Raw genomic sequence first — 24,567 nt, 5'->3', positions numbered from 1 at the left:
ACAACAACTGTTCCATTTGTGTTCTCTAAATATAATCATTGCTCCCATTTTGCTGTAGATGCTTCCAGCCTTTTTAACTTGTAAGGAGTATTTATTTATTTTAAAAATTGTGGTAAGGCTGGGCGCGGTGGCTCACGCCTGTAATCCCAGCACTTTGGGAGGCTGAGGCAGGCAGATCACCTGAGGTCGGGAGTTCGGGTCCAGCCTGACCAACATGGAGAAACCCCATCTCTAATAAAAATACAAAATTAGCCAAGCATGGTGGCACATGCCTGTGATCCCGGCTACTCAGGAGGCTGAAGCAGGAGAATCGCTTGAACCCGGGAAGCAGAGGTTGCAGTGAGCTGAGATTGCACCATTGCACGCCAGCCTGGGCAACAAGAGTGAAACTCTGTCTCAAAAAACAAACAAACAAAAAAATTCTGGTAAAATACAGATAACATAACATTTACCTTCTTAATCATTAAAAAAATTGTCCCAGATATATCAGACAAATATTAAATCTCTTGATGATTCAATCTGTTGAACTATGCAACTACCATAGTACCCTTTTAACCGTGTTTAAGTGTACAGTTCAGTCGTGTTTAGTGTGTTCACATGGTTGTGCAATGAATTCCCAGAACTCTTTTCATTTACCCAAACTGAAACTTGATATGCATTAAACAAGAATTTCTCATTCCCTCCCATCTCCAGCCCTCAGCAACCACCTTCCCAAACTATTTTTTTCTCAACTGTAAAATAGGGACACTATGCCAAAAGGATTGTTATGAGACTTAAATGAGTTAAGTGTCATGGACTAAATGTTTATGTCCCCCCAAAATTCAGATGTTGAAATCGTAACCTCCATTGTGATGGTATGAGGAGATGAGCCTTTGGGAGGGGATTAGGTCCTGAGGATGAAGGCCTCATGAAACGGATTAGTGCCCTTATGAAAGAGTCCCTAAAGAGCTCTCTAATTCTCTTTCTGCCATGTGAAGCTACAAGGGGAAATCGGTAGTCTGCAACCAGGAAGAGGACCCTCCCCAGAACCCATGCCTGATCTATTTCTAACCTCCAGCACTGTGAGAGTAAATTTCTGTTGTTTATAAGCTACCCAGTCTATGGCACTTTGTTATACACCCCAAACTAAGACAATAATGTATGCAAATTGCTTGCTATAGTGCTTCATACACAATTAAGTGCTCAGCAAATGTTAGATATTATTATTTATGATTCTGTCTTAATGATTTTTTTGAAAACATCATGAATTAACATGGGTGAAATTGGGTATATAAACACAAATAAAGGCTATAATTAGAGAAAGATGAGTACAAAGGAAGCGAGCAACAAGAGACCGTATGTGGAAGAGGAAAGAGGAGGATGAGTATTCTTATGGTCTTATCATGGAGACAAGGAGTTAAGATGCAGGTCCTGGCCTACCTTGGCTTGATTGGTGGCTGTATATGGGCCTTAATTTCCACTTGCTTATTTCCTGTGGGCAGGGGCTTAAGAGACCTGGGCAATTTTCCATTTGTCTGATGCAGAAGTGGTACATAGCAGTGGGTTTTTGTTTAGCTTAATGTAAAGCATGTTATTTAAAAAGTAAATTAGTCTTCAACTGTTATTAATTGGGACTTTCACATAAAAATCTGTATTTCAGGCTTCATTCACTTGGAAGATCTGCTAAAAAGTGGTCCTCATTTAATTGAGGCAACAATTGGCTGGACTGTGTAGATGATTTCATCTCAGCCCATGTCACTCAATTATGTTGCCTGCTTAGCCTCTGAGGAAGGTGGTCTGTAAGGTTAATCAGGCAACTTATTTTTTTCATATGATCAAACTCATATTCCCAATATATGATCATGACCACTGTCATGACACATACTGACAATTCTACCTTTTCTAGGAAACTTGATATCCTGGCTACAAATGTGTCTATAGATTATGTTCTCCCAAGTTAGTACCTTCAAGAACTGTGAAAGGTCTAAGATTTTTTTTTAACTTTTATTTTAAGTTCATGGGTTTATGTGCAGGATATCCAGGTTTGTTACACAGGTAAACTTGTGTCATGGGAGTTGTTGTACAGTTATTTCATCACCCAGCTATTAAGCCTAGTCTCTACTGGTAATTTTTCCTAATCTCCTTCCTCCTCCCAACCTCCACCCTCCTATAAGCCCCCGTGTGTGTCATTCCCCTCTATGTATCCATGTGTTCTCATCATTTAGCTCCCACTTATAAGTGGAAGTATTTGGAATTTAGTTTTCTGTTCCTGCATTAATTTGCTAAGGATACTGGCCTCTGGCTCCATCCATGTCCCTGCAAAGGACATGATTTCGTTCTTTTTTTTGACTGCATAGTATTCCATGGTGTATATGTACCACATTTTCTTTATCCAGTCCATAAGATTTTACTCAGAAACAAACAAGTTAGCTTAGCACAGTTTTATAGATGCTAGTGAAGACATGAGACTCTGGGGTTAGAGACATAGGATAAGGACAGTTCATTCCTCACAGCAATAGCAGTAGCCAGAGCATCAGTATTTGTGCTGCTTCCCTAAGCCTAATTCTTACAGGGCAACACAAAGAGGATCAGATGACACCTGCACATGTGTGGGTTGCATTATAGGAGTGGGACCCCAAGCTTAGGGAGCTCATATCTTTTATAATGGTCAGTAAGCATACTTGACCTTTGCTCTAGAGCAAGCTTTTCCAGCACACGGCCCATGGGCTGCATGCAGCCTGAGACAGCTTTGAATGTGGCCCAACACAAGTTCATAAACTTTCTTAAAACTTGAGGGCTTTTTGTGATTTTTTTTTTCTTTTGCTCATCAGCTGTGGTTAGTGTTAGTGTGTTTTCCGTGTGGCCCAAGACATTTCTGCTTTTTCCAATGTGGCCCAGGAAAGTCGAAAGATTGGACACCCCTGCTCTAGAGGGAGATATTATCTTTGCTATAATGGGACAATCAAAAAACCTGCCCTTTGCTCTGAAGGGAGACATTGTTTCTATCTTCTAAGGCTGTTTGCTATATAAATATTCTGGAAAAGTTAGTCTGGAACAAAAGCAGTCAGTGCCTCTGCTTGTAAGATGTGCGGAAACACCAAAGACCTGTGGAGAATTGTCTCCCAACATGCACCCAACACCATTTGTCCTGTCAACTTTGCCTTCACTTTAGAACAAGTTTGCACTTACTAAAAAGGGAAACCCTGATTCTTTACTCTCACACTTCACTCTGATACTGATGTGTGAAAGGTTTTTCAACACCAACCAGTTCTTCAACTCTCTGCATACCAACTGGGTATCCTACAATTAAATTCTGACATTAACCACCTGGAGTTAGTGCAGACACCATAGTTAAAGGCTCAGTCACACAAAACTGCCCCCACTTCAGATGCCAATCATGAGAAATGGGTCCCCAGATGGCCCATACTTCTACCCAACTTGACTACATATTGAAGGTTCCCACAGGTTCAATAATTTGCTATAGTCTGGGCGCGGTGGCTCATGCCTGTAATCCCAGCACTTTGGGAGGCCGAGGTGGGCGGATCACTTGAAGTCAGGAGTTCAAGACCAGCCTGGCCAACATGGTGAGACCCCGTCTCTACTAAAAAATAAGAAAAAATTAGCCAGGAGTGGTGGAATGCACCTGTAGTCCCAGTTACTCAAGAGGATGAGGCAGGAGAATCGCTTGAACCTGGGAGGTTGCAGTGAGCAGAGATCATGCCACTGCACTCCAGATTGGGTGACAGAGTGAGACTCCAAATCAAATAATAATAATAATAATTTGCTATGACAGAGTAAGACTCCATCTCAAATAATAACAATAATAATTTGCTATGACAGCTCACCGAACTCAAGGAACCACTTACATTTGCCAGTTTATTATAAAGGATATAATAAAGGATACAGAGGAACAGCCAGTCGAAGGGGTACATAGGGTGAGATCTGGAAGAAACTGAGTACAGGAGCTTCTGTCCCAGTGGGAGTTGGGGTATGCCACTTTCCCAGCATGTGGATATGTTCACCAATCCAGGAGCTCTCTGAGCCATATACCTTAGGCATTTTAATGGTGGCTTCATCATGTAGACATGATTGATTATTAACTCAATCTCCAGGCCCTCTGCACTCCCCAGAGGATGGGGGTAAGGCTGAAGGTTCCAAGCATCTAATCATGGCTTGGTTTTTTCTGGTAACCAACTCCCAACCAGGAACTCACCAAGAGTCACCTCATGAGATCAAAAGATACTCCTATCACCCAGGAAATTCCAAGGGATTTAGGACCTTTGTGTCAGGAACCAGGATCAAAGACCAAATATTGGAACAAAGGATGCACCTAGCACCCCATGGCTCAGGAAATTACAAGGGTTTTAGAAGCTCTGTGCCAGAACCAGGGGCAGAGACTTTATTTATTTATTTATTTATTTATTTATTTATTTATTTGAGACAAGGTCTTCCTCTGGAGTACAGTGGCATGATCTTGGCTCACTGCAACCTCCTCCCCCCAGGCTCAGGCAATCCTCCCACCACAGCCTCCCCAGTAGCTAAGACCACAGGGATGTGCCACCGCACCCATCTAATTTTTGTGCTTTTAGTAGAGACAGGATTTCATCATGTTGCCCAGATGGGTCTGGAACTTCTGAGCTCAAGTGATCCGCCCCCCTCAGCCTCCCAAAGTGCTGAGATTACAGGCGTGAGCCACCATGCCCAGCCTATTTATTTATTTTTGTGTCACACTAACCTAAAGGTAACAAACAGGGAACATTATGGATGAAGTATACTGGGTATTCATTTGCTTATTAAGCAAATATTTATTACACACTCAAAATGATAAGAGATGTGCTAGGCCCCAGAAATACAAACTACAAAACAACCCACTCTTTCCCTTCAAGGTGCTCATAATCTAGTTTGTAAGTCAGGCAAGTAAATTGGCAATTACAGCACAGTGTAACAAATGCTACCTGTGGGCGAAGGAAGTCCTGGGGTGAAGGGAAAGAGAGAAGGATGGTTTCCAGGAGGAGGGCTCATTTCACCAAAACCATGAAAAAGAGGAGTAGGAGTAAGGGGGAATGAGAAGTGGGGAGAATTAGCCCAGGATGTCAGGCAAGAGAGGAGAAAGAGGTAGGTTATGAATTGGCGGACTATGATGAGAAATTTGGATTTACAGGAGAACAATGTGGGAATAACCCCGGAGGCAGAGAGACCAGTCAAGAGGCTTTTGCAAGAGTCTAGACATGAGATGGTGCTGGGTTGAAATAAGAAAGTGGCAACAGAAATGGAGGGAAGAGGACACAGCTGAGTGATCTTGAAGAGGTATAGAATTGATCAGACTTGATAATGAACTGGATGAGGCAATAAGGAGAGAAAAAGAATCTTTGTGCCCAGCTTTTGTCTTGGGAAACTGGGTGGTTGGTGATGGCATTAACTGAGTTAGAGAAGACAGGAAGAGGAGGACCAGGTTTTGGCTGAATATAACCAGTAGGTAAATAGACATATAAGAATCTTATGCCATATAAATTCAAGATATTATTTTTTAATTGTCAGTATTACATTAATGCACTTTATACTTTAAAAATTAATTCAACATATTAGATTATATGCAAAGCAATAACTATCAAGTACTATATATAGGAAGCACATAATGACTTGTACATAACTGACAGAGAAAAGTACAGCTAAAACATGCTGTGTGGGCATCCATTAAGTAGGCAACTCACAGACCTGAATGCAAACTCAGAGTACTTAACAGTGTGCTCTCTTCATACTCAAGTAAATCTTTTAAGGAAAGGAAATAGCACTTCATTTTAAGTCAGGGTGCCATTTCCACTGTAATTGCAGCTGACATATTGCTAATGCACCAAGACAATTTGTGATTTAAAAAAAAAAACCCAGAAGTTCACTATATTACAGTTCATAATCACTAGGGCTTTCTTTGTGCAGTTCTAACTTTTAAAAAGCTTACATTTACCATCCAAATGCCATGATAAAATAGCTAATCTTGCCTGTGACGTTGTCATAACCAGAACAAGATAAAATTCCAAGTTGTTAATGAACTGAGTGAATTTTAATTTGGGGACTTTGTAAGAAAGAAACATTCCCCATTAAATACTGTATATTTATTTATTGAGCTAAAAAAAAAAAACGAAGTGCTTCCCACCAAATCCTATAGTATATATTTGTCACAATCAGTGAAAACAGAAATGAGTACAACCAGGCATAATTGGAAACCAATTGTCCTTTCATCCATCACTAATGTTTCCAATCTGTTAAAGTCACGTTTGCCTTTTTCCAGGCTATACTGTGGTTCATATTTCCCACAGACTCATCATGAAAGCATTGACAATAGTAAGCTTCCACCCAACACTATTCAGTCCTACCTTAATTACAGCACCAAATGAATAGTGAGGAAAGGAACATTGTATTATCTCACTGGTACAACAAGACAGATCATTTCAATCAGATCAAATGCAAGTTGTAGTTCAGACAATCACTGTCTTAGATTTTTTATTTGTATGATTTTTCTTTTTTCTAAATTTCAGCTCTAGTAGGACATATTCACATTATTTCCACTTTTTAAAAGCCACCACTATAGGAACATTTTGGAATGCTAAATATTTGCCTCCAAGTTGACATTAAAGATGGTAAGTTTTCTCCTCCTGAAGAATATATTACAAACAATTGTTTACCTATAAGCCATATTTCTTCAAATGCTTTCCAATCCATTTTCCCTGAGAACATAAAACCAAAGGTGAACAGCTCTTAGTAAATCATCTCATGATCCCTGAAATGCAGTAATGATTGAAGAAAAAGGGAGGGACATGGTCAATGCTCTTCTGCATGTACTGGGTAATCAAGTATCATTGATTATCTCTTTGATATAATGATTTCCTTTCTTTTGGGTATATACCCAGCAGTGGAATTGCTGGATCATATGGTAGCTCTATTTTTAGTTTGTTGAGGAATGATTGAGACTGGTTTTCACTTCGGAACCAACCAACCATTGCGTTCTTCAACTTTTCTAGTCTCCTCACTAAAGTTGAACAATTTCATGAAGATGAACATTGTAAGATATCTGATCTGTTGTTTCAATCAATGCCAGCAATAATTCTGGGGATCATTCCATACAGAACTTTCCAGGGTCAGGGTAAAGCGTCCACATCAAAATCATTATCTCTTTTATGCTTGGAAACATTAGCTCCTGATAGGCCTCTAGATTCCAGAGGCTTAGCTGTGATTACTGTTCTGATCTCATTTGAGAGCATCTTATGTCGGGGTGGTCCAGAATCTTCACGGCTTGAGTTTATCGGGTATAATTATTAGAACAGGTTCCGAGAACATAGTATAAAAACAGAAGAAAATGAGGAACAGCAGAGCAGAATGTAGAGATAATATCATCATGTGTTCTTGAGGCCCAAAGCAGAATCTTTTTTTTTTTTTGAGACAGTCTTGTTCTGTCACCCAGGCTGGAGTGCAGTGGCACCATCTTGGCTCACTGCAGCCTTTGCCTCCTGGGTTTGAGCTATTCTCATGCCTTAGTCTCCTGAGCAGCTGCAATTATAGGCGCACAACCACCACACCTGGCTAATTTTTGTATTTTTAGTAGAAACGGGGTTTTACCCTGTAGGCCAGGCTGGTCTCGAACTCCTGACCTCAGGTGATCCACCTGCCTCAGCCTCCCAAAATGCTGAGATTACAGGCGTGAGCCACCGTGCCCGGCCCCAAGACAGAATTCTAAAGTGCACTTCCAAGGGAGAGCAAGTCAAGTCTACTTTAAGGTTGAGAAGAGGGTCATTTGAAACTTGGGGAGAGGGTTCCAGGGGCAGGTTGCCCATGGGGAGGCTTCAACGGGTCCAGGCAGCAGGAGATGGTGGAGACATTCACAGAGTGTGACGGGGAAAGACAAGTGGAAAGGGAAAGAAAAGTGTATGAAACGTATTTGTCTACTTGGGAAATTTCCTCTGCTTCAGTTCATAGCCACTAGACTATTTTGTGGTGTGTCACGGTTCTAGATACGGAGTGATCACTGCTGTGGGCTGTGAGCAGAGCTTTAACAAGCAGTGGGGCTCACTGATTCCTTATTAGTAGTAGTAGAAATAGTAGAGACAGGATCTCACTATGTTGCCAGGAGTTCAAGACCTCCTGGCCTCAAGCCATCTTCCCACCTCGGCCTGTCAAAGTGCAGGGCTTACAGGCATGAGCCACCATGCCCAGCCTGATTTTCTTTTCATGATGTCGTGCACTTCCTCCATGTTTCATTTTCTTCAGTTGCTCCAAGGTTACTCTCGGCTTTCTGCCACTTAAGAAGACAACCCAGCCCAGCCACACAGGTAAGACACTCAAAGGTGGACTGACTTCTCAGACCACATAAATGCTAAGGATTCAAATGGGCCCGAGTGAAATTCTAAGGCACATTCTCTGGCATTTTTTCAGACATTACCAGATTCACTCTAGTCTAGAACATTAAGCAGTCCATTTTAACCGTGCATTCCTCTTGAGACAAAGCGTGTGTCTATAAAGGGCTCCTGCTGCTCAGTGAGGGGAGAGCGACCTTGCAGCGTACAGAAACCAATAAAGCACTTTGAGCCTGGCAAAACCCCAGCCCATCATGACTCCTCAGATGTTACTTTTAGTTAAAAAAAAAAAAAAACAGTCAGATGCATTTGCCATGGGAACAGCAATGGAAGGTCACTCTCTTCTGTACTTATTTTTATGTGTGTGGGTCACTGAGCCCTCATCCTCCTCCGGCCGGATCTCTTCAAGCTACCCCCTCATTCCCATATTGTCAGCCCTGCCTCTGCCTCTTCTTCCAGCCAGTTTCAGCTCACCCTCCAACTCCTCCCTTGCCCTCCCTTTGCTTCTTCTATCTAAGGGGCTATTAGTCTAACAGAAGCTTTCAGGGGGAAAGGCAATGAATATTGTTTTTGCAGAGGCAAAATCGGTCTTCTCTGTGAGCTGGACAGTGTTGCAAAGTTGCGGCTGGTCAGAAAGGGCACTGGTGCAGGAGGGAGGCAGGAGACCTGGGTCTAGTCCCAGCTCTGTCCCCAACCAGCAGGGACACTAGGGACAAGCCACTTTCCTTTGGGCTCAGGCTTCCTTGTCTGTAAAACAAGGAAGTTCCCTATTTGTAGAAACTCAGGAATATTGTCAGTAATCAAGAAAATGAGTTTGGAGGGTTGAAGGCTTAGTTGTCCTGAAAAAATCATCCTTTTCTAAAGCCTGAAATTAAAACAGTACAATTTTTTACATTGTGAAATTACTTGCTCATTAGAAACAACGAAAGCCTCTCTCTCACACACACATACACACACACACACAATGAGAAAAGTCAGAATTATCTAAAATCTCTTCATTCAGAACAAGATTATTCTTAGGAGATCTATCAGTGTCACCTTAATAAATCTTCCTTCTTTTTTTTTTTTTTTTTTTTTTTTCGTTTTGAGACAGAGTCTCACTCTGTTGCCAGGCTGGAGTGCCGCAGCATTATCTCAGCTTACTGCAACCTCCGACTCCTGGTTCAAGCGATTCTCCTGCCTCAGCCTCCAGAGTAGCTGGGATTACAGGCATGTGCCACCATGCACAGCTAATTTTTGTATTTTTAGTAGAGACAGGGTTTCACCATGTTGGCCAGGATGGTCTCAGTCTCCTGACCTTGTGATCTGCCCGCCTCGGCCTCCCGAAGTGATGGGATTACAGGCGTGAGTCACCGCACCCAGCCAGATAAATCTTCCTTCTAAAGGCACGGTGCCCAGAGAAGTCTTTAGCACCCCAAAGTAACAGATAAACGTTTGAACTGGCTATGTTCATTACAGCATCATTTACAAAAGCCAAGATGTGAAATTAACCTAAGTGCCCATTAGTAGATAAACGGATAAAGAAAATGTGGTATATACACAAAATGGAATACTATTCAACCTTAAAAAAGAAGAAAATTCTGTCATTTGTGGCAACATGGGTGAACTTGGAGGTTACTATGTTAAGTGAAATGAGCCAGGCACAGAAAGACCAATACCTCATGATCTCACTCACACGTAGGATCTAAAAAAAGTTGAACTTAGAAGAGAGAGTGGAATGGTGGTTCCCAGGATCTGGGGGTGAGGAGTATTGGGGAGATGTTGATTAAAGGGTACAAAGTTTCAGACAGAAGAAATTAGGTTTTTAGATTTCTTGTACAGTATGGTAACTATGGCTAATAATGTGTATTATGGCCAGGTGTGGTGGCTCACCCCTGTAATCCCAGCACTTGGGGAGGCAAGGAGGGCAGATCATGAGGTCAGGAGTTCGAGACTAGCCTCATCAACATGGCAAAACCCTGTCTCTACTAAAAATACAAAAATTAGCCGGGCATAGTGGCATGCACCTGTAATCCCAGCTACTCAAGAGGCTGAGGCAGGAGAACCACTTGAACCCGGGAGGCAGGGGTTGCAGTGAGCTGAGATCTCGTCGTTGCACCTCTCCAGCCTGGCAACAGAGCAATACTCCGTCTCAAAAAAACAATAATGATAATAATAATAGTGTATTATATATTTCAAACTTGCTGAAAGAGTAAATTTCAAATGTTCTCATCACAAAAAATAATATGTGAGGTGGCGGATATGTCAATTAGCTTGATTTAATCATTCCCCATTGTACGCATATATCGAAACATCACATTGTCCCATACAAAAACATACAATTTTACTTTGCCAATTAAAATACATAACGAAAAGCTTAAATTGCCTAAATACTGAATACATTCTGTGCAGTAAAAATCAACAGAAACAAAGGTAAGGATTTATGCGTCATATTTATCTTGTGTCAAATCGACCTGGTGAAGTAGAATAAATTTGGGATCTGACATTAGAATAACAGCATGCTTGTCCTAACCCAGCCTTTTATTGGCTATATTTGTCGGAGTCAAGCTGTTTTTTCCTCCATTTGTTCCTTGCTTCCCTCAACAAAGACATGCGCACAGCATGCACACATGTACATGTACACACACAGATCTTCCCTCTCTTTTTTTGCCCTGACTGGGTCCCTGGAGACTAACCTTTATGGACTGCATCACCCTTGGCCTAGGGCTTTTTATTAAGTTTGGTCAATGGGAGGCACCAACTGGAGACAGGAGGGTGGGAGGAGAGAAAGGTGTATTTATTCTCCACCTTCTATCTCTCCCTCCCTGGTAAGATGTGATTTTGACAGTTCCTTTGTTCCAGTGTCTATAGCCACAGCTCTGCCAGGAAGCCCCTCTTCCAAGACTGCAGGTCTCATCTTCTCTGATAATCCTTACTGCCTCCCCTTGCCCTTGCTGGCCCAGGGAAGGAAAGGCCACAGCAATTCCCCACCATACTCTATCAGCCTGCCCACATCAATGTAAACAGTCTCTTCATTCAACTCCCTTTGGTTACCCTGTTGAGCGCGCCATCTGTTTCCTGCCAGGATCCTGCCTGATACAGAGTCTAGCCAGTAAACAGAACCCTCTTGAGTGTTTAACCCAGAGCACTTTAATGCAGGAAGCTGGTTATTCAGGTAAAGGAATTGCTGAGAAGCCAAACAGGCCACTTGGCAACTCAGAGATTAGCAACAGCAGGAAGCCACAAAAACAGAGGGAGAAGGGGAGGAGCCCATGACACAGGCACTGAGGAACAGGAGTCAACCAACGAAAGCTGTCACCAGGACGGGTCTGTCCTTCAAGGGAAAAGCCATAGCCCCTGTGGGAGAAGCCATTAAAGGCAGGGAAGGGTGGTCTAGCTTTCCCCTCCGAACCATTCCTTCCATTGGCTGCACCCAGGCAGCGGACACAGGAGCTTACTCAGAAAATTGGCCTGCAGGGGTCAACCCTCCTGTCCTACAAAGTGGAACTGGAAAACGATACAAAAGTAAATTGAGAGCAAGTAGGTCCAGAACCAGCATAATGGCTGTAACACCTTGGGCTAGTTACTAAACCACTCTGAGCTTTCCTGTCCTTACATACCAAAGAGGATGGTTAATACTTTACTTATTTCATGGGATTCTCTGAACCAAAATGAAATGAGCTAGAGGATGTAGGAGTGTTTGGTAAATTCTGAGGTGCTATACAAAATAAGGTGTCAGAGGGTCCTGAAGTTTATGAGCCTGTCAGTTTCTAATACTATCACTTTCATTCTTGGGCAATTGCTTTTAGTGTAATCCCTCAACCAAAGAAATACCTTTGCCAGATCCATTCGCTTAAACTGCCTATGAGCCTGTTTTGCAAGGAAAGGCAATTAAAGCGCAGGCTCAGGAAATGGAATCATTTGTTTGTGATCAGGGTCTACTGGCTACCAAATCAGGAGGTCCGCAGGGGGGCTCAGCTACTGCCTTGCTCAGCCCAGACGCATCCTTGAGGACGTGTGCCAAACCCATTGTGGCACACTGAGAAAAGTGTGCCCCCTTGGCTGTCCCCATAACAGGCAGTCTCTAGGGAAGGATAGCAGAGAGCCAGATGGAAAACAGACACATCTCTACACAGGGTTAGCTTCTATGTCCCCTGGGCTCTGGGGAAGCCAGAAGCCAAGCTGGGGAGTCAGCCGCCTGTACAGAATCGCCACCTCACCAGTAGGGATGCATTTGCTCGGCACTTGTTTATGAGGACGGTGGAGACTGCCTTCAGTATCTGCCTAGTCCTTCCATCTTCAGCCATTCATTTCTCCTCTGATCCTCTTCCCAGGTGAATCCTTTCTTCTTTCCACCTTTGTTTTAATATTCATCTTCAAGAGGGATCTGTAGCCAGGCTTTCGAATTAGTGTACTACATTCCCTTGGCAGTGGTTTTGGAATCTGGCTGCATTTGGAAGCATCTTGGGAGATTTTAAAAATCCCAATGTCTAGGCCATACCCTAGACCAATATCAGAATCTCTGGAAGCTGGAGCTACACAACTGATTTTTTTTTTTTTTTTTTAGCTTTTATTTTAGGATCAGGGGTACATGTGCAGGTTTGTTATGCAGGTAAATTGCGTGACATAGAGGTTTGGCATACAGATAATTTCATCACCCAGGTAATGAGCATAGTACTCGATAGGTATTTTTTCTGATCCTCTCCATATTCCCACTCTTTACCCTCAAGTACACCCCAGTGTCTGTTGTCCCCCTCCTAGTATCCATGTGTTCTCATTTTTTAGCTCCCACTTATAAGCGAGAGTATATAGTATTTGATTTTACATTAATTTGCTTAGGATAATGGCCTCCAGCTCCATCCTTGTTGCTGCAGAGGACGTGATCTCTTTCTTTTTTATGGTTGCATAGTATTGCATGGTGTATAGTACCACATTTTCTTTAGTCTACCACTGATGGACATTTAGGTTGATTCCATGTCCTTACTATTGTGGATAGTGCTGCGATGAACATACGTGTGCATGTGTCTTTATGGTAGAATGATTTATATTCTTTTGGGGATATACCCAATAATAAGATTGTTGGGTCAAATGGCAATTCTGTTTTAAGTTCTTTGAGAAATTGCCATATTGCTTTCCACAATGGCTAAACTAATTTACAGTCCTGCCAGCAGTGTATAAGCATTCCCTTTTCTCCACAACCTCACCCGCATCTATTATTTTTTGACTTTTTAATGATAGCCATTCTGACTGGTGTGAGATGCTATCTCACTGTGGTTTGGATTTGCATTTCTCTAATGATCAGTGGTGTTGAACATTTTTTTCATATGCTTGTTAGCTGTGTATATGTCTTCTTTTGAGAAGTGTCTATTCAGGTCTTTTGCCCGCTTTTTAATGGGGTCGTTTGTGACACTGGTATTTTTGTAAAGTTCCCCTGGGTGACGTGAATGTGCAGCCAAGGTTAAGAGCCACTGTTTTAGGAGTAGAATTTAACTTCATCACACTGTGAAGCAAAACCATGCTCCTCCCTCTGAAGGAATGTCAGACAGAGGCTTGTCGTAGGGCAAGTAATCTAGAATCACAAGTGGGCTGCCTGAGAAGGAGCTTGCAGAGTGATGAATGGTCAGTTCCTTCCAGGGCAGGAGGCAACCCCAGACTACTGCACTTCTGGAGCAATTCACAACCCCACTATTACCACCCAGTCTGGCGCCAGACTATAGAAGACTATAGAAAACTACAGTCTTCTCAAAGTTGACTAAAGTCTTGGAATGGGGCAAGGAGAAGATATCAAACTCTGTTTGTATCATGGAAGCTTTGGACCAAGGGGACTCAGTTGATTTTAGACATTATCTAAAACGAGAAGAGTTGAAAATGTCGGCCTGAGAGGTTAAGTAACTTTTCTGCAGTCCCACAATGGGCTTTTGGCAGAGTTGGGATGGACTCAGGTCTCCTTCCTCAAAATCGTGCCTCAGTTCTATTCCCCTCTCCCTGAATCGTCATGCTTCTGCTAGCATTTGAGCCCCCTTAGCAAAATTTTGAAGGCTTTTAAAATGATGATTCTTGTACTAGGATCCAAATAAATAAGGCGGGACAGCGATAATGATTAGGAAATATTTATGGTTTTTCTGCGTGAGGCCTTCACATGCTGATTTGTTTACCTAGCATATAAACTGGAGCCTGTGGTGCTACTACACATGGAAGAAAAGTTTAAACATTCATCTCTGCAAGCAAGGAAAAGAAAACTTATTCTATTTGTGAGAAATAGGTAACATCACATTAATTTGAATAACGCTACCTTATTAAACTGTAGCGGCTCACTGTGGATAATTTTTCAGCATTTGGGAAGAGAGAGAATTACCACTCACTTGGTTGAAAATGATTATGGAACTATTTTCAAGATTACATTTTATTTATTTATTTTTCTGAGACAGAGTCTCACTCTGTCACCCAGACTGGAGTGCAGTGGTGCTATCTCAGCTCACCACAACCTCTGCCTCCTGGGTTCAAGAGATTCTTCTGCCTCAGCCTCCCGAGTAGCTGGGATTACAGGCATATGCCACCACGCCTGGCTAATTTTTGTATTTTTAGTACAGACAGAGTTTCACCATGTTGGTCTCGAACTCCTGACCTCAAGTGGTCTGCCCACCTCGGCCTCCCAAAGTGCTGGGATTACAGGCATGAGCCACTGGGCCTGGTCTTTAAGATTACATTTTTTAAAATATACATTTTGCTTTGGTGTTTTTGACAGCTAACATGAAATGATATCATGAAAACGTCTTACAGTTTCCAAGTTTTAGGAAGGGTTCAGTTTGAGCAGTGTGCTAATTGCCTTTATTTGTGAGACAGAAATGAGCGTATAAAGGCATAAAAGATATTGGAAACTTAGGCACTGACTTAGAGTTTTGAGACCTAATTTCTTGTCGTTACCGTGCTGCCTGAGTCCAAGAAGACTTAGAGCCAATGATTGATTGAGACAAGTCTCAATCATTTTAGGAGGCTTATTTGCCAAAGTTAAGGACACATGCCCAGGAGACAGGTGTATGCCTTTCTCCAAAGATAATTTTGAGGGCTCCAAATTTAAAGGGGAAAGGGTGGGATATGGAGAAGTACATAATTTTCATGTAAGAGGGGTGTAGGGAAAAACAGTCATTCATGCCTTTGTCTGGCTCAGTGAATCTGCATCTTTTTTTTTTGCCTAAGATGACACAGGCAAATGAGGCAGAGGAAAAATGCTGGGAATCTGCATTTTACGTAAGATAACAGAGACAAAATGGGGCAGGGGAGCAATCAGGTATGCATTCGTGTCTGTGGACGGTGGGGGAGGGGGTGTGTGTGACTGCACCTCTAAAGATAAGCTATCAATTTACCAAAAAGGTGCAGAAAAAAAAAAAGATGCAGGAGAGAGTAAAAAGAGATCCTAGGAACTCAAGTGAAAAAGGGCAAGATATATTAAAAACCAAACCTTCATGAAGGATCACCATGAGAATCTAGGAAGTAGTTTCTCTAACTGGAGCATGTTTTAGAAGCCCCTGGAGGGTTTATCGCTAGACACCACCTCCCAGAGTTTCAGATTCAGTGGTAAGTCTGGACCAGTTCTAACAAGCTGCATTTCTTTTTTTCTTTTCTTGAGTTGGAGTCTTACTCTGTCACCCAGGTCCAGGCCGGAGTGCAGTGGTGTGATCTCGGCGCACTGCAACCTCTGCCTCCTGGGCTCAAGCGATTCTCCTGCCTCAGCCTCCCCAAGAAGCTGGGATTACAGGCATGCACCACCACACCTGGCTAATTTTGTATTTTTAGTAGAGACAGGGTTTCTCCATGTTGGTCAGGCTGGTCTCAAACTCCTGACCTCAGGTGATCCGCCAACTTCAGCCTCCCAAAGTGCTGGGATTACAGGCGTGAGCCACCGCACCTTGCCACAAGCTGCATTTCTTTTCTTTCTTTCTTTCTTTCTTTCTTTCTTTCTTTCTTTCTTTCTTTCTTTCTTTCTTTCTTTCTTTCTTTCTTCCTTTCTTTCATTTTTCTTTCCTTTCTTTCTTTCTTTCTTTTTCTTTTCTTTCTTTCTTTCTTTCTTCTCTCTCTCTCACTCTCTCTTTCTTTCTTTCCTTTTTTTTTTTTTTTTTTTGATAGAGTCTTGCTCTGCCCCCCAGGTTGGAGTGCAGTGGCACGATCTCGGCTCACTGCAACCTCTGCTTCCGGGTTCAGGTGATTCTCCTGCCTCAGCCTCCCCAAGTAGCTGGGACTACAGGCATCCACCATCAAGCCCGGCTAATTTTTGTATTTTTAGTAGAGACAGGATTTTGCCGTGTTGGTCAGGCTGGTCTCGAACTCCTGACCTCAGGTGATCTGCCCACCTCGGCCTCCCAAAGTGCTCACTGGGTGACAGCCACTATGACCGGTCCACAAGCTGCATTTCTAACAATGCTGCCAGGTGCCGCTACTGTCCTTGGGGGGATGAGGGTGGGGCACAGACACTTGAGAACTGCTGTTCTGGAGCAGTGTCTCTCAAACTGGGGTCTCTGATTGAGAATCTAAGAATGCTCAAAAATGTACCTGGGATTTGTTTAAATCAGGTATGGCAAGGTGACAGGTTGCCTTACTCACAGTTAGGCAGAAAGAGTGAGGGGTCACAATGGGCAAAAGCCTTTTGTTTTTTGCAGGAAGAAATGGGCAGGGCAAGGTGGGCAGTTTAGGGTTGGCTGCTTCGAATAAATAATTTCAGTGGGCTCTGGGCTATAGGCATAGTCTCCAGTTCAGTGCGTGGCCCTAGGGTGCTTTGGGGAAGGCTTGGTGTGTAAAAGTTAGATAAGGGAGGTGGTGGGGAGGTGGAGGCGGTATGGGCTATGAATTGGTTAGTTTGCATGTGAAAGGCGCCCTGGGAGGCAACTTTTTTGCTATCTCTAGGAATTAGCTGGCCCCCGGAGAGGCAGTCTCCCTGGAATTAGCAAGGCCCCAAGATATCAGTATCATAAAATACAGAAAAATTAAAAACATGATTAATACAAAGAATAATTTTCTATTCTGTCTTTATTGTAATAATAATCTTCTTTTTTTGGGTACCAGTTGTAAAGACCACATTTTTTTCCTGGTGATAATTCCCAATTTAAAGATAGTTTCACAAAATGAAATTTAGTTTATGAACTCATTGTCTCTAAAACTGTGGACCAAGGACCCTCAGAAATCCAAACATGTATCTTTACATGTCCAAGGGAATTTTTTAAGCCATTAAAAGGACTTCATACTTAACTTTGAGAAACATATTGTGTTGGCATTCACATTAATCTGTACTAACAGCCCCCCTTCAGTCAATGAACAGCAAGCATTACCTTTTTATTGTTATTATTATCATTTTTTTATTTTTATTGAGACAAGATTTTGCTCTGTCTCCCAGGCTGGAGTGCAGTGGCATGACCACAGCTCACTGTAGCCTCGACCTCCTGGGCTCAAGTAATCCTCCTGCCTCAGCCTCTGAAGTAGCTGGGACTGAAGGCATGCAGCACAGTGCCCAGCTATTATTTTTATTTTTGTAGAGATGGGGTCTCCCTATGTTGCCCAGGCTGACCTCGAAATCCTGGGTTCAAGGGATTCTCCTGCCAGGTTTATAGTCATGAGCCACTGTGCTGGCCTTTTATTGTTTTCTTAAAATCAAACTTTTAAAAAACAGTATATAGGGCATCAGAAATGTTAAAGAGTCATCAGATCATTGTCCCTATCGAGTCATTTCCTTTCCTTTGTCTTTTATCTGCTCACGAAACTTTTTATAAGCCCACAAGACTCTGTGTGTATGTGTATGTATGCGCATGCGTACACAATGGGTTTCGCTAAAATACTCTGAATTTTATTTTCAGGAATGGTTATATAGGTTACTCTACTACTTCAAACGTTATAACTAATTTTATCTGTGTGTGTGTTGGCGGGGGGAGGGTGGTGGCTTCCACAGTGTCCGTGTGGCAAGACAAATGGGGGGAAAAGTCCACTTTCTTCCCAAGAGAATCCAGCATACCATGAGGATAAAAGTAGCGTCAGTTGTGTCGGTCCAATACACATTGCTACTGCTCAATGAGCAGGTGCCTATTTATAAAGTAACACTCTGCATTCGCTGCTCAGCGTTTGAGGAGTTTCCTGAAAAATCACGGTTCCTTCCAAATTTTATTCAGGTCATTGAAGCTGAGGTTTCGGTGATACTTGAAATCATTTCTGAGCTGAAAAGTATATAGAATCCCCCAACAGAACCATAATAAAGTCTGGAAATTACTTGTGGCTGGGGTAGGGTTTCCATGAGGGACTTAAAAAGCCTTAAGTGTGTACCTAGCTGACTATAAGGGAAGCCATGCGCACTCCAGCAAAATAGAGCGATACACAATAAAACATTTCATGGCCCACAAACTGTCCCTTACTAATTTGGGTAACTGGGGCACAGAGTTTATTTTTGCTTATTTTACTTATTTTTGTTTTGCTGAAAACCAATGGCGTGCTGAGGCATATCTACCCCACCTTTAGCACTGCTATTTTTCCAGCTTTTTTCATGTTTCTTCCCTCTCGAACTCTTTATTTCTTTGACCCCTATGCCTGTATTCCTGCCATTTCTTTCCTTTCCTATTATCAGTCAATAAATAATCAGATGAATATTAAATTCTATTGGCTAAGTATTTACTAATATTTCCTAACTTACACGGATAGGGAACAAGAAAGCATGACATATAGTGCCCGAGCATAAATTTCAGTCTTTTGCTACTAGGTGCAGACTCCCTTTTCAATCCCCATGAAGCCTGACCTTCTGAAGACTATAATTATTAGTAAAAGCATTAGCCAGTAGTCTGCCTGGAGCAACCCTGCAAGGTAAAAATGCTGCAAGGGCTGGATCTGGTGACAGACAGTGGAGAAGGACATGGAGGGCCACAGAGGGCATAGGATTTGTGTTCCCAGAAGGAAGTGCTGGAATCAGGAGTAGAAGCACCGAAGGTCATTCCGAAATGAAGGAAGCAGGTTCCTCTGTTCACAGCTGAAAATTGAATAGAAAGCTAGAGAGAATTTACAAAGATAGAGTTAGATATTCAGCTATTATGGTTTAGACAATAAAATGGAGGAAAGGAATTTTGATTTATTGAAACCATACAGTGTACTAGGCACTTAACTACGTGCTTTACGTACATGATCTCATTTAACCCTTTTAACAATCCTGTGGGCTAGCTATGACTCTTGCCATTTCATATTTAAGGAACTCATCCCAAGTCATACAGTTAGAAAATGGTAGTGTCAGGATATGCATCAAGGTCTTTCTGACTGCAGAGCCCACGCACTTCCCATCCTATCTTGCAGATGGCCCAGTTTGAGACTGAGGGGAACATGCTGTAGATATTTATGTCTACCTGGCAAGCCAGAGACTGTGCTCTTACATCAACTTGCGTATCATCTGTCAGAGAAGTTTTGTGTGTGCGTGAATGTTTTATTGTTATTATTATTGTCGCTCTGATTCTGGAGGGAAATGTCTTTAGAATTTCAAATAACACATGACTCATTTCCTGATATACACTGTCACCATGATTTCTTTTATGAAAATATTGAATGCAGGCTCTGGAAATAAGAAAGACTTTCTACACATGCGCTGTAGAATAATGCTTAAGCTAAAAAAAAAAAAAAAAAAAAAAGACAGAAAGGTGCCCTGATTAACCCAGTCCTTTCCGCATAGAATTCCTGCAAACTGTCAGCATGCCACAAGATTCCACCCACTTGGCAAATCCTAGTGCCATACTTTGAACAAAGACATCTACCACAATAACATTCCTTGGCAGCTATTGAAACTATCTTTGGGATGCAGGGCTTTCTTGACCAGCTCTGAACAGTTGACCCTTGAACAACATGGGTTTGAACTGAGCACGTCCACTTATATGTGGATTGAAAATACAGTATTTAGGTGTGGGGGCTGGGGATCATATGACTTGGGTGTCCCCGAGCCCTGCTGCCTTCACATCCTGGGGCAGCCATGGGATGCCAGAGTGTGGTGATTGGTGGCCAATGGGTCCGAGGCTGTGTCTACTGCGGCTAAGATGACTGCCTTTCATGATTGGCCTTGACTTTTCCATACATTGTGTGACTCTTGCCCCATGGCCCTTTGGCTGACCTTACCGGAAGCCATGATGACAGCAGCCTTTTGCCATTAGATGCAGGGAGATGGTGATGGAGGTGGATATAGCAGTCAGAGAACATCTGGCAGAGACAAATATGGACCACCTGTTCATACAGAATACGAGCTTATTGTAGAAAGTCTTTCTAGTGGTTACGGTTGGCAAGATTTAAAGGATTTTATGCAACAAGCAGAAGAAGTAACCTATGTTGATGCTCACAAGGAATGCACAAGTGAGGGCATTGAGTTTCACTCCTGTTTTGACATGAAGCATGCGTTGGACAAACTGGATAGTGCAAAACTATTAAGCTTATTGAAGGTAAGCCAGGCACAAGCGATAGGCGATCTGATTCTGGAAGCAGATCCAGGTCTTGATCTAGAAGACAGTCACGAAGTAGGAGTCACCGGAGCAGCCACAGTAGATCTCAAAGTATCTCAAAAAGTCACTCCTGATCCAGGTTGCGGAGCAAAGGTCGATCACGTTCTCATTCAAAAGGCAGGAAATCTAGCTCAAGGAGCAAATCTATGCCCAAATCGGATATAGACTCCCGTTCTTGTTCTCAAAGCAGATCTGAGGATGAGTATGAGAAATCTCCAAGCAGGTCTTGGTCTCGATCTTCCAAAGAAAGTGGAAAAGGTGATACGAAGTCAAAATACAGATCAAGGAGCCAGTCTCGTTCCAATTCACCCCTACCTGTTCCACCCTCAAAGGGTCATTCTGTGTCCTCTCCACCAAAAAGAGCTACTTCAAGATCCTGTTCTAGATCTCATTCAAAATAAAGATCAGGGTCCAGGTTGAGTTCCAGAGATTAATCCAGAACTCTTCATTCATTGCACACTATTTTGGAACACATTTCTACTTGCTTAGGCAGTTGTTCTTCCATGTTTGTACTTGGCTTCTTTTGCAAGAGGAATCTCCTGAAAACAAGGGCACACAGAAATTTGATTTATGGCCAAATTTGATGAAAAAGATGAGGCTCTAAGGAAATGGTGGCATAAAGTCAAAGACCTTCTCCCTTCTTTGTAGAATTAAGATAACTTCAATTTTACAGCTTTTGAGCTAAAATGACTTTTGTAAAGATTAAGCTCATTTAGATTTTTTAAAAAGTATTTCAGCAGGATCTGCTGCAGGGTTTTTTGTTGTTGTTGTTGTTGTTGTGTTATTTGTTGGCTTATTTTTAAATTAACCATTTCAAATCTTGAATACTTAAGGCTTTAAAGGGACAACCCAATTTTCAATTATGTTTGCTTTTTATAAAGCTTGAGTTATGTAAAATTTAAATAAAAGTTTGCTACCAAAAAAAAAGAAAATATAGTATTCACAAGATGTGAAACCCAAGTATAGGGAAGGCCAACTTCTCATATACGTGGGTTCTGCAGGGCTGACTGTGGGACTTGAGTATGTGTGAATTTGGGTATACCCCGGGGACCTTGATCCCCTGCATATATCAAGGGACAACTATACTGAGGTATAAAGCTGTAAAAGTGTCCTAGTGCACAAGAGGAGGATCTTGAATTTCCTGCTGCAGGACCACACACGGGTAATATGCACATTTTCATTCAGTAGGTGAATCAGATGTATAGAAATGGCTCACACATGCTGCCACCCACTTAAGCTGTACCAGTGACAGCTATCTGGGAAGGATACCAACTCTTTTTTTCCCGGCCCAGAAGCAGTCTTAGCCCTTCTTCATGCTCGGCACCTATTGATTGGAATAGTCACTTAAGATGAAATGCATTTGCCATTCCTGATCTAAAAACATTCTTTCTGGAAAAAAAAAAATTCATGTGGACATGATTTAAATGTATGTTACAGTTATCTTTTAGAACTGTGCCTAGCCTCAAGTAATTGATAAAACCTTCCTTCAGAACCTCAACCACTCCCAACCCCCTGCAGTGTATACTATCTAAACATCCAACTGGCATTTACCATAGGCTTATTGAGCTTTTATTTATTTTCTTAGGTATATAGGATTGCAGACCCCTCACCAGTGGGGTTATGCTATCTTATCCTATCTCTCTGTTATGCTGTCATATAGTGCCGTGCTTTGTTTATGTAAGGTGTTCAGAACCATGCATGATGATGTTAAGATAATGCTTGAGGTCGGGCGTGGTGGCCCACACCAGCACTTTGGGAGGCTGAGGCAAGTGGGTAGTTTGAGGTCAGGGGTTCAAGACCAGCCTGACCAACATGGTGAAATCCCATCTCTACTAAAAATACAAAAATTAGCCGGGCATGGTGGTGGGTGCCTGTAATCCCAGCTACTCTAGAGGCTGAAGCAGGAGAATCACTTGAACCTGGGAGGCAGAGGTTACAGTGAGCTGAGATGGTGCCATTGCACTCCAGCCTAGGTGACACAGTAAGACTCCATCTCCAAAAAAAAAACACAAAAAGCTCATGCTTGATGGAGAGCATTTGGAAGTAGAAGTAATAAAAGCACTAAGATGGTGCAGATGGCCCAGCATTGATTTTGGGTTACCATTATTGAAGAACAACTCAGCTTCCACTCTTAATGCTCATGGGTCAGCAGTATTGCTTTGCACAGGAAAGGAGAAATATTCTAACAGAATGTTCAATTTCATTGTAAGTCTGACCCAGAGGAAAAGGGAGAGAGACAGGCCCAGGACCTGTCTATCGGTTGCTTTGTGGTGGAAAACAAGGTCATCAGTGCATGACAGGACCTCTCCAAGACAGCTAGGCTCATGGGGCATCCTTCATGGATCTCTGAGGTGGAACAAGATTTGTAAAGCTGCCACTTCTTGGTAGCTTGCTTCAAGTTTTCCTCTGCTCTATCAGTTGTGGCCAGAAACCTGGATTAGGGGTCTCAGCCATTGAGCCCTCTGCCCGGGGTGAGGTGTCCTATCGGCTCCATCTGTCCATGAGGCTTCCTAATCATCCTCTGCTCTTTTTTCTTTTTCTTTTTTTTCTTTTTTTTGAAACAGGGTCTTGCTTTGTCACCCAGGCTGAAGTGCACGGATGCCATCTCAGCTCACTGCAGCCTAAACCGCCAGGCTCCCACCTCAACCTCCCGAGTAGCTAGGACTACAAGAGCCACCACGCCCAGCTAATTTTTTTTATTTCCTCTAGAGACAAGGTCTTGCTATGTTGTCCAGGCTGGTCTCAAACTCCTGAGCTCAAGCAATCTTCCCTCCCGTCTCGGCCTCCCAAAGTGCTGGGCTTACAGGTGTGAGCCACTGTGCCCAGCCTCTGTGTTGTCTTGGCTCTCTGCCTTGACATACGAACCCTGCATAGTAGCACAAAGTTTCCCTTCGGGTACTCCCTCAGCCCTTAGCCTGTGCTTAGCACTTTAGGCAAGAGCCTCTTCTGCCAGTATTTTTAGCAATAAAAGAGGCATATTTATCAGATATATGTTATATACATCCTATATCATATATATGTATGTGTGTGTATTTCTTCAAATAACATTCTATCGTATAATCTTTTTTGGAGGGATACTCTTTTTTATTTGACAAATAATAATTGTGTCTATTTATGGGGTACAATGTGCTGTTTTAATCTATGTATATGTTATAGGAAGAGTCAATCAAGCTAATTAACATATTCATCAGCTCACCACTTTAAAAACAACAATCCTTCCTCAGACAGTGTCCGCACAGCAATTCTATACCTCACGGAGGATCATTTCAAAGTTCTGTGAGGGAGAAAGGGCCTCCAGTGAGCGAGTATGAAGAAATGTCGTTTTCCAAACCTTAGTCTACTTCATATAATATGTTTTTCTTCCCTTGATTATTGGGACACGTTTTTAAAGTACAGACAAAGTACGGAGAATAATGTAACAAACATTCAAGTATGCAAAGCACATAACTGAATTTTGTCATTTGCTTCTGATCTTTTAAATACAAGAAAAAGATTACAGATGGAGTTCAAAGTGTCCTTGTACTCCTTCAGAGCCACTTACCTTTCTTCTTTTCCATCCTGAATTTTGTGTGTATCTTTCCAGTTTGCGTTCCTATAATTTAATCATAAATGCATTAATTGCATGTTTCATACATTTGTATTTGTGCTTATGTAAATGGCATCATACCATACACATAATTGTACAATTTGTTTTTTTATTTCAACATATTTTAGCATATTTTTGGAAGAGAGTTGGTTCATTTGTTACAGTTGTATAGTACTTCATT

At 42.3% G+C, this 24,567-nt stretch overlaps 1 non-coding gene and 1 pseudogene across 1 annotated transcript; one reads left to right on the top strand and one right to left on the bottom strand.

The window, feature by feature from the left end:
* Positions 1-479: 479 nt before the first annotated feature.
* LOC112423568 (small nucleolar RNA SNORD77) lies at positions 480-547 on the bottom strand. Its single transcript, XR_003014040.1, has one exon. It is a non-coding gene; the product is annotated as a small nucleolar RNA SNORD77 (small nucleolar RNA).
* A 19,728-nt stretch (positions 548-20,275) lies between these two features.
* On the top strand, positions 20,276-21,234 carry LOC105463549 (serine/arginine-rich splicing factor 6 pseudogene; annotated as a pseudogene).
* Positions 21,235-24,567: the final 3,333 nt, after the last annotated feature.

Source organism: Macaca nemestrina, chromosome X, assembly GCF_043159975.1.
Source record: "Macaca nemestrina isolate mMacNem1 chromosome X, mMacNem.hap1, whole genome shotgun sequence".
NCBI classification, from domain to species: domain Eukaryota; kingdom Metazoa; phylum Chordata; class Mammalia; order Primates; family Cercopithecidae; genus Macaca; species Macaca nemestrina.
This window is presented reverse-complemented; position numbering and strand designations above follow the sequence as displayed.